We start from the raw sequence: 10,642 nt of genomic DNA, 5'->3' as shown, positions 1-10,642 counted from the left end.
ACAGTGGTTCACTAGTCACGGCTGGGCTAGGATGCTCTCCTGTTGGAAGGCCGGTGACGCACGCTCCCTGCCATGCCCTCCCTCCCCGCCCGGAGCCTTGTCTGCAGAAATGCTAATTCCCTGCTTTTGCCTCGCTCCCTGTCATGTTAAAAAAAAAAACAGAGCAAACCATCCAGCCAGATGATCAGACATAGGGCTGGGATGTCTCTGTGGGGCTGGCAAGCCGCTCCTTTCTAATGGTGCCACGTCTCTGGCTGCCGCCGGCAAGCCAGAATGCAACCCGGCTGCTCCCGGTCCTGTGCTTGTCACATTAACGGCCAGGGAGGTGACGCCAGGCGACAGACAGCAAGCAGCGGGATGACACGGCTCCCGTCAGGGCTTGGGACCGTGTTCTTCAATCTGTTGACACGCAGGAGAAATAATTTTCTGCCTATTTTCATTTCTGTAGGGGCGGGGGAGGGAGACGGGCGCCGCAGGTAATGCGGAAAACCGCCCTGCGGCTGAGCTGGGATAACACGAGCCCTGGTTCCTTTGCCTCTGAGGGGAGATACGGGGAGGCTGGGGGGCACCGCAAGCACCACGCCGGGGCAGGGAGCATGGGACAGAGGATCTGAGCACATTGTGCCCCGCGGACATGGACCCTTGGCTCTTTAACCTGCCCTTTGCTCTGGGAGTCACTGGGTCCATTCAGCCCAAGAAGGGGGTCGCGGTGCTGTGCAGGGCTCCCTGCTGAGGACAGCACCCACACGCATAAACCAGCCTTGCAGGATGTTGTCTTACTGCCCCAATCCTCTCCCCTTCCCACACTCCCCCATTCCTGAGGCAAGGGGTCAGGTTGGCATCTCTGGATCCTAGGCTGCCCCTGTAGCTTTGGTAATGGACTGAACCCAGAACCAGGAGAGCACCAGTTTCCTACATCCTATCAGCTCTCTTTGCTCTATCTATACAGCTGGGTCCTGGGCCATGACTGATGCTCCTAGGAGCTACCTCAATATCCAAGCCAGTGGAAGTCTCTCAGATGCATCTGATCTCCGGCTGCCGTCACCTACCATCTCAGTCCTGGGAAGACTCACCACACACAGCAGCAGTACCCTCAAGCACAGTGTGCTGCTCCAAGGGACCCATCTTATCACCGGGAGACGGTGTAGCCACATCTATCTGCAGCTGCAGGCAGGCTAATTAGCTTGGGCTCCCACTAGCAGCACTGCCCTGAGCACGGCTAGCTAGCTTGCCTGCAATACTGCACTGACCGGAGCACCCTGCTGCCAGGTTGCTCCAAGGGACCCATCTTATCACCAGGAGACAGTGTAGCCACATCTATCTGCAGCTGCAGGCAGGCTAATTAGCTTGGGCTCCCACTAGCAGCACTGCCCTGAGCACGGCTAGCTAGCTTGCCTGCAATGCTGCACTGACCGGAGCACCCTGCTGCCAGGCACAGCAGGACATCTGACTGCAGTGTCTAATGTGGGCAGTTGCAGAGTCTGGTTTGGACCTCTGACATTTTTAAGGCATGCTACCAGCTGAACTTCTCCTTTAGGTTTCCAGGACCCAAGCATCCCCGGACTCCATGCCAGATCCATCCCTGGGTTCTTCCAGCAGCTTAGAGGGTAGGCGGAGAAGAAAAGGAGGCTGGTCTTCAGCCACGCCGCCTGGATTTCAGTATGCAGGAAGGGTTTTTCCTCTCTTCTGATGTATTGTAATTCAAGTAGAGACAAACCAGTCAAAACTTTCAGTTTCCAGGTAGCGGAGCAGAGAATCCATATATTTATAGGCAGAAGAGAATGCTATAAAATCTGAGCTGTCACACAGCTGACAGCATCAAAACACCGTGCCCCGAACGGTGCACCGAGGAAGTCAGGCCTCTCGCTCTGGCGGAGTCCTTTTGCTGGGGTCAGGGGCAGACGCTTCCCCTCTGGGAGCCCTGATGTGACAGGTGGTGCAAAGCCTCAGCCGAGCAGCTCGTCGACGCTCCCCGAAGCGATTTATTTGGCAGGAGCAAGGCAAGAAAATTCCCTTTATGCGTCCTCGGTTCCCTGCCTCCGCTCTAGGCAGGCGGGGGAGATGGTTTTCATTTCCCCCCCACTCGGCTCCGTTTGTCTGCTGCCTCCATCCCTCTCCACTCAGTATTCTTGGAAGGGAACCGCGCTCGTGGGACAGCCGCGCTGCATCCTAGGCCGGGGCTCCAGAGCAACCAAAGCAGCCGCTTTCCTGTGACGACCCATGCCAGGTGGGTGCTGAGCCCCGTGAGACTCCCCCTCGCTCCCAACCCACAAAGCATTCATGCAAGGAGCTCCCCACTCCTGCCCTGGGATGGCGGGAGCCCAGGACTCCTTTACCACTGGAAAATGAAAGTCCCAAGAAGAGTTCTGCGCATGGAGAGGGTGCAAAAACCAGGCAGGATTTATGTGCCTCCGCGCCGGCCGGGATCAAGCCCTGGCAAATGCAAAATAACTGACAGTCCGGTAATAAAAGTGAAATGTCAGCAGGGCTGCGGGGCATGCTGGCAACAGCGGCTGAGAGGGAGGGACAGCTGTCAGGAGCACTCAGGAACATGCAGAGACACAAAGGTCTTGGAAATTGGCCCAGGGGAAGAGGAGGGCAAGATCTGGGCCCTTCAGGGACTGCCTTCAAGCAAATGAGGGTGACAGAGTCATTTTTGCCCTGGAGCCTGCCTGAGAGGTCACATGAAAGAGAGAGGACAGGATCCGCTTCTTGCTTCAGAGCAGCACCAACGCAGGGGTAGGGGCCAGGCCTTCGCCTGTTTGCTCTGATGCCCTGTGCAACCATGGGGCACTGCCCTTGCCCACTCCACACCTCAGTTATCCCAAGCCGGGAAGTGGGTTGAGAATCTTCTGCAAGGATGCTGATTTCTCCGCGGCTTTGCTTGCTTTGTATCGGTTACAAAACTGGCCGGGTGACGGTGACCCCGAGACTTCCAGACCCCAGTGCCGACTCTACATATTTGGCCTAACGACACAGCTCTGACAGCAGTAGTAGGCTGTCTACCAGACGGGGCACGCACCCTATTTTCTTGTGCACAACACGCCACCGAATCAAATCCACGTCTTGTTTCTGAAAGACAGAGCGAAGGAAAAAAAAGATCTTTCCTCAATAAGGTACTGAGGAGCAGCCGCGGGGGAGCCGAGCCTGATCCCTGTTCTGCCCCTGCGGATTGCTGCAGGCTTTACTTTCCCTTTTGCCTATTAAGCAGCAGAAACCGCTCTTACCGTATTTCTTGCATATCCTGCGTATCGTGATTTCCAACAGCAGATTTGGGCAAAAAGGTGCATGTTGTTTTCAAAAAATACAGTACACTGCCGATGCTGAGTTCTCATTCGGGTTTATTTTGCCTTTATCAGAGCTCCTATTCTTCCCCGCCTCCATAAAGGCTTCAGGATCCACCTTCTGTCCTCTCCTTCCCCCATCCTCCTTGGCCTCTCTTTGTCTCCCTCACATCTCTGCAGGATGCGGCGGGCATGTTGAGCACACTCGAGGCACAGAGGCTTTACTAGGCAGCTGTGAACACCAACACTCTCTGCTTGCAAATGAGTCTCCGGCCCGGTAATGGGTTTATGCACCAGCTGAGTTCCAGTGGCCGCAGTGCCTAGCACATGAAGCATAGGTGCCTTCTGGGGTTTAATTAACTAGGTTCTCTGCCGCCCCGCTTCTGAGATGGAGCCAATAGGGCAATCAGCAGGAGACCTGAAATGGAAAGCTGAGTTGAGGGGAAAACGCTTCTCCTATTTATGACATGCTTATGATGTAAAACCAAAGCCTCAGCGCCTTCAGGAACAAACCCCTCCAGCTTCCTCCCTGTTACCATCAGAAAGGAAATGCGATGCAAGGCTATTCCGCTTTCACAAGTGCCTGCCCCAAGTCACCAGATCCTCTTAATGAACCCACTCCAGCTCAGAAGGAAAGAGCCAACAGTTTGATCCCAGCCTGTCCATCTCCTCCCAGGCCTCCTAGAAAACTCAGGATGGATTTGCTGCAAAAGTCCCGCCCTTGCTTGTTCTGCAGTCCCAGACTCTAAGTAACCACATTGCCCTACCATGCCCAAATTATCCCGGATAACCAGGCATGACGGGCCAGTCCACTCCAACCAAGAGAATCAAGGCTCATTAGCTTCCAGCTAAGCCCGTGCTGCCACTCGCTGGCGCTCACAAACACCAGATCCACATGAAACATGGCCTGGTGAATATTCGCACGGGGGATAGACTTGATGGGAGCTTCAAATCCTTGTCGTTCCTTTGCAACATGAAGGTGGATGGCTTTCCAAGCTCACGTTCGCATAGCTGCATAACATGTCATTCTTCCTCCCCTTCGTGGGCTGCCCCCCGGGACATGTCCTTGCAACGGCCAGTCTCTTATTAAGCACCAGGGGCTCGATTCTTCTCAGCTTCTACAGGCAGCTGTGGATGCCCCATGACTGAAGCGACTCCAGGCCTAGATGCACCACTGAAAATCACTTGGATGCCCCTTTGTTCTGCGGAACGGAGGCCTCGTGGCTTAGCCCAGTGAGAGCCAAACTTTTAAGAAGTGCCACAAATTAGCCCCACACCTTCCCTGAGTGCCACCCCCTTAGGATCATAGAAAATGAGGGCTGGAAGGGACCTCCAGAGGTCCCATCTAGTCCAACCCCCTGCTCAAAGCAGGACCAGCCCCACCTAGATCATCCCAGCCAAGGCTTTGTCTAGCTGGGTCTTCAAAACCTCCAAGGATGGATGTTCCCCTGCCCAATCTACTGCTCTGCTTTCTGCTCCTTGCTCCCTGCCCCATCTGCAGCTCTGCGTTCTGCTTCCTGCCCTGTGTTGCCTGTCCCTTCCCTGATCTGCCCGCGTCACTGGTTGACCACCCCTGACTTAACCAGGGGAAAGCCCAGGAGCTGCACAGGGTGCGACTGTGCAGATCGCACGGCGGGGCATGAACCCCAGCACGTTCCTCAAGCAATAAGAGAACGGGACGGTTTGGCTCCAAGATTAGATGCCTTTGCTGCAGTGAATAGGAAATGTTCATGCACCGCAGTGGGCCAGGGCAGGATTCCCCTGACACAGAGGGAGCAGAGTGACTCAAAATGCCAGCCCCACCATAGTGGGTATCTGTAGCTCATGGCTCTCCAGGTTGTATAGCAGCCCATAAACTCGGAGGAGCTAACCTTGGCTAGAGCAGCTAGGGGCTGCTCTAAATTATGCCAGGGGCTGCATCAGCCCAGAGCAGTCCAGACCCCAAAGGAATTGATCCAAAAGGAAAAATGGTGGCACAAAGATGGATTTGATCCCCTGCTTTCTGCACAACACGGTAGAGGCCTCCAGCTTCGCATCAGTGGTTTATTTCTGTATGCCCTGCCAGCCATGGCAGAAGAACAAATATAGACTCGGGCAGGGGAGGGGAGAGGTTTCTTAATGCAATTAAGACCTTTAGCATTTTCTAACCAGACAAGAAAAGTGAAAATGAGTTGTGGGGAGGGGAACCAATGCTGCTGCATTCAGCAAAAGGGCTCCCTGGGGCAGATCCTGCCTCAGTTCCCCCAGCGTGAATCTGGAGTAACTGCACTGGACTCCAGGGAGGGCTGCTGATGAAAATCAGTCGGGCCCAAGCTCTCCGTGAGCAGACAGAAGGGCTGGCAGGCATCTGAGCATGTAAAGCACGCTTCCTGAATGCTTTCCAGTTTGAAAACGGAGCAGGCCAGATGCTGATCTCTGCCCGACTGCCGCAAACTCTGCACAGCAGCCAGCGGCAGCTTTGTGGATTCCCGCTTGCTCCCTGCCAGCAGAATCTGGCCTGTTGTTTTCAATTTGTCTGCTTTCAAATTGCTCCTAAATAACACAGTTTATCTTCGGCTGATTGAGTCTAAGAATTTTGCAATTACAGACAAACGAGGACATTCAGCATCACATGTTATTTGCATTTTTAAGGACTGGCTTTTGCAGGATTTTTTTTTCTTCCCCTTTTAAATGATGCTTCAGCCCAAGGTTGAGACAAGTTAGCTCAGAGCACGCGTGCACATCAAACGTGCACATCTGGGATGGGCTTCTTCTATCCTCTCTGGACTCACTGATGACTTCCCTACACGCTGGAAGACTGGCATCATCCGATGACTTATAGCTACCTCAGTCCAAGCCCCCTCTGCGCTTTCCCCCCTTTCACAGACAAACCCTCCAGGGCACGTTTACTTGTGCCGCAAGCCTGGGCTCGCTCGCTTTGCTGGCCTTTCCTGGCGCTGGAGCACGTTGCATTGAGGATACAAGCAATATCACTTGAAGGGTAGTCTTCCAGAAACCTTCCCACAGTTCCCTTGAAGGGAAAGACAAGCTCTCCTAGCTCTGAGCTGTCCTGACACACCTATATTGCACAGAGACACCTCTGTTGGGTATCTTCCCAAGACGCCCTGCACTGCAAACGCAGGAACATTGCTATGAGGCCACCCCTGGGTGCCCATCTGGGACCTCCATCTCCAGCATGCTTGAGAGTGGCCACTGGGACAATATATTGTCTCTGGGCCCGGGAGCAGAAACAGGTGGATGGGGTGCATTTGGGAGCAACCCCGCCGGGACATACCTGAAGAGCTGTGGGCCAGGCTGGGTGCAGTCAGTGAGCATGCAGTGATGCCAGTGAGGCTGGGAAGCACGGACGCTGAGAGTCTGGCCAGCTGCCACCTCTGAGACCAACAGCCTGCACCCTGCTCCTCCAACAGGCACCATGGGCACAATGCTACACGACACCCAAGGGCCCTTTTTCAGCTCTGCTTATTCCTCTACTGGCTGCTAACCTTTGCTTGAATAGCGGTGGCTTCCCAACAAGCCCAGTGATGCACGGCCTGTCTCTCACTGCTCATCCTGTCTCCGGACAGTGCGATCGTGGCTGGAGTCCTGAGCCACCGTACAGCCGCCTGTTGAGCTCAGACACCCTCTAAGGCAGAGCCCAGCATGCGGCAGCCTCTGCACACTGCTGCCAGGTGACTGCTGCTGGTTTTCCTCGCTCACTGAAAGCCAGCGAGGGTGTCAGCGGTGCCTGGCTCTCAGGCACGGGAGTGAATTCCACTGGCGCTTGGCCCAGCTGCAAATAGCTTCGCAGGGCGCGATGGAAGGAGGGACTCGTGGCCAGCGCTGCAAACAGCTGGACTGGATCCATTCAGGATACGCCTCCGGCTGCCTGGGATAGACCTGCATCCCTGGTACCTCCCTCTGCGTGGCTGCCGCGACACTCCTGACACTCCCAGGAGGGGATTCCTCTGGTGCCAGATCACTCAAGAGAGCTGGGATCCAATGCGCTTTTGGAGGCAGGCGGGAGGGAGATGGCTACGGAGGTGGAATTAGCCATGCAGAACTCCATCCTCCTTCCTCGGAGCAACCAGCCCCGGGTCCCCAGAGAACAGCAGGTAGCAGCTTTAATCAGCTGAAGCAGACAGCTTGCCAGAGGCCAGCCTTCCTGACAGCAGTGCCTCTGTAATAAATCATACGCCTGTCCAGGTTGCAGAGAAACAAGGTGCATGCTTGAACGGGGTGGGGTGGCCTCCACAGCCCAGTCCCTATGACCCCAGCTCTGAATCACCCACATCCTCCTGGGAGGAGGATGCTCTTCCAGTGACAGCTCAGGGCACCGGGCCTGCCTCTGATACAGAGCCGGAAGGTCAGTGCTGGATGGCACTGCCTTGATCTAGCAAGTGCCCGCAAGGAGCTGTCTGCCACCTTGCTCTTCTTGGTGCCAGGTGGCACTGTCTACCAGGATTGGCCTCACAGTTTGCAAGAAGTGGGGGCCAAGCTGCCAAAAAGAAAGGCAAGGAGGGGGCCAGACATGGCTAAGGCTCAAGGGAGGCCAGTATGCCCACCTTGCCTGGTAGATGGTCCCCTATTTGCTTCCAAAACCCAGCACCTGGGCTCCTGCAGCATTAATTAGAGCAGCCCAAGGCGTGCTATAAACTGCACCCACTGCCAACAGCCCCGGGCAGCTGAGACATCAACCAGGTCACCCCCAGTGGGGTCAGGAAAGCTCAGGGTGCACAGCCTTGCTCCCTGGAGGGAAGGTTTAGGACAGCGATTCTCAACCTGGGTGCTGCTGCACCCTGGTGTGCCTTGAGATCCTTTCAGGGGTGCCACATAATGGCACACTGATATCACAAGATAAATCCAATGATGCAGCTAAGACTCCATCGTGTTAAAGACATTCAGGCCAGCCGTGGTCTTTCTGAGTTCCTTGCAACAGAAAAATTGCCGGGTTATTTTTTCATCGTCAAAAAAAGAGTGAAAACTAAGAGCTGACTTTTTCCTGAGGGTGCCTTGAGCCTAACAAGGTTGAGAGCCACTACTCTACCCCTCCTGCGGGGATGGCTGGATATGCCTAGTGCCCCTACAGCACTTCAGCAATGGGAGAACCCATGCATCCCCACCACACTGTCAGACAGACCAATGCAAGCCAAGCCAGCTCGGCAGCAAAAGCACCACACTGCCCCCCCCCACAAAAGCTCAGTCCCCCAGGGCCATGTGAGGAGAGTGGGCCCCTTTTAAACCGGCTTCTGCATTATGCATGGGGGCAGCTTTACACTGAAAGCAGGGGAGCGGGCCAGGGAGCTCAGAGGGATGTCTCTCTGGGGCATTCACTAAGGTTTGCGCTCATGCTTGCCTAGTATCGGATGACGGTCCGCGCTGGTGCGCCATTAGAGAGGGCGCTTCTCTCAGCCCCGTTTTTCTGCTCTAATTCCCTCCTTCTCCACGCTCCCTGGCTAACTCTGCTGCAGGCCTCATTGATCAACTTGTCAAAAGTTTGCTTTCAACTCGCGCAGGAGTCACTTCTTTGAGCATCTAGGGGCGGGGGCGCAGAGCGAAGGAGCGGAGGATGCTGGCTGGCCAGGCGGCAATGAAATGGAAGAGCCCGATAGAGGGATAATTACTCCCTCTAAACAATGCCAAGGGAACCCGGGGCTGGATGAATGATTAATTACAGCCTCTCGGTGCTGAGTAGAGAAGCCAGAGCTAATGGACCAAGCTCTCTCCCTGCAAAATACCTGCTGTCCCTTGGGCTCAGCCCCGCCGGAGCTGGTTCTACTTGGTGGATGGCACCTGGGTGCTGATGGCACCGGTTCCCACTTTGAAAGCAAGTCCCCACCATGATGCAGGGACCCGCGTCCAGCTCCTGGCGCTTGAGCTTTACCAACACTCCCGTTAGACTCGGCATGCCGCCCCCACGCAAAGCCCAAACCTGCAGTTCGCTGAGATGACATGGCCATAAAAGAGAACGTAGGGTATGATCTCCAAGCCATGTTAGATGGGCCATGACTGCCTGGGCCCTACAGGGCTCTTTGCACCCCTTGGGCCAGGAGACTGCGGGGGGTGTAGTGGGTCTGGCCCCACTGCTGTGCAGACGCTGTCCTGCATCCAGGCAATAAACGGTGGGAAATGCAGAGAGGAAACTCTCTTCTTCACCACCCGAGACCTTCTCCCCACTCACCCCATCCCTGTCCCCAAGGAGGGGCAGATGGAGGCTGCACTGAAGCCACCCATCCCTCCAGAGGGAACCCCTGATCATTTCTCATTGTGCTCAGCTACCCCCTCCCGGGGAGCAGGGCTGGCATTGCAGCGCCACACCATCGGGCTCGCGAAAGCCTCTGTCTTCCTCTGTCTCCTTGTCCCCATGTTCCTAATGGAGCTTGAAATTAAACTGATCTTTCCATTTATTCCCAGTACCTCGTGTCTGGCCCCAAGGACGAGGCAGGCATAAATACACCGACAATGCCCTCCCTGTACTGAACACCTCTTAGCTGCTGAACTAGCTCTAAAGGGAGGAGGCATTTTACCAGTACAGGGCCTTATCCAAGGTCCGTTAAGTCAGCGGCACTGGTTTCTGGGGGCTTTGGAGCAGGTCTTCTCCGTCATTTTGAAGCAGGCTCTGCTGACCATTTTGGTGGACAGTGGCAGCAGGGAAGTCTAGTCTCCGGAGCCTGGACTATGCTTTTGAATGAACTCCACTGAGGTTTATCCCCCATTCACATGGGGGTGATGAAGATCAGTATGTGGCTCAGAGGGCCTGATCCAAAACCCCTAGAAACCAATGGAAAGACTCCCATCGACTTACCGGGGTGTGGGAATGAGAATGGGGCAAAGTGCCCGCTTCAATTTGAAATGCCTTTGGGACACTGGCCAGGGCACTAGACTGGGACCCAGGAGGGCTGTGCTGTCACATGGCTCTGCCACGGACTCCCAGAGTAACCTCGGGCAAGTCACTTCCTCTCACTGGGCGCGTCTACACATTCATTAATGCACAGCAATTACTGCACATTTAGTTTAGTACTTGCTTAATGAAGTGCTAACTAAATGCACAGTAGCTACAATTACTGCACAGTAGCACCGGCGCACGGTTTTTCAGTGATGCTTACTGCGCAGTAGGCTAATACTACAGCCCAGTAGCATATTAGCACGGTTTTGGCCCCGCACACTACTGTGCAGCGTTATTAGCCTACTGCGCATTAAGCATCTCGTGTAGACGCGCCCACTGAGCCTCAGCTTCCCCACGTGTAAAATGGGAACAACCACCTTCCATTTCCCACTCATCTATTTAAACCATAAAAGGGTCCGAGGCAAGGGACTTACAGCATGGACTGATTTCAGGTAGGGCCTCGCTCAGCTTGCCCACCATAAGTTATTATAGC

General features: G+C 55.0%; 1 long non-coding RNA gene across 1 annotated transcript; it reads right to left on the bottom strand.

Annotated features, from left to right (window-relative positions):
* Positions 1 to 3,323: 3,323 nt before the first annotated feature.
* LOC109286011 (uncharacterized) lies at positions 3,324 to 7,359 on the bottom strand. The gene is made up of 2 exons (XR_009462930.1): positions 6,770 to 7,359; positions 3,324 to 3,702 (listed from the first exon to the last, which is right to left on the bottom strand). It is a non-coding gene; the product is annotated as an uncharacterized LOC109286011 (long non-coding RNA).
* Between the last annotated feature and the right edge of the window lie 3,283 nt (positions 7,360 to 10,642).

The sequence above is a fragment of the Alligator mississippiensis genome, chromosome 6 (genome assembly GCF_030867095.1).
Source record: "Alligator mississippiensis isolate rAllMis1 chromosome 6, rAllMis1, whole genome shotgun sequence".
Taxonomy (NCBI): Eukaryota; Metazoa; Chordata; order Crocodylia; family Alligatoridae; genus Alligator; species Alligator mississippiensis.
The sequence above is the reverse complement of the archived record's forward strand: the minus strand, read 5'-3'. Positions and strand labels throughout refer to the sequence as shown.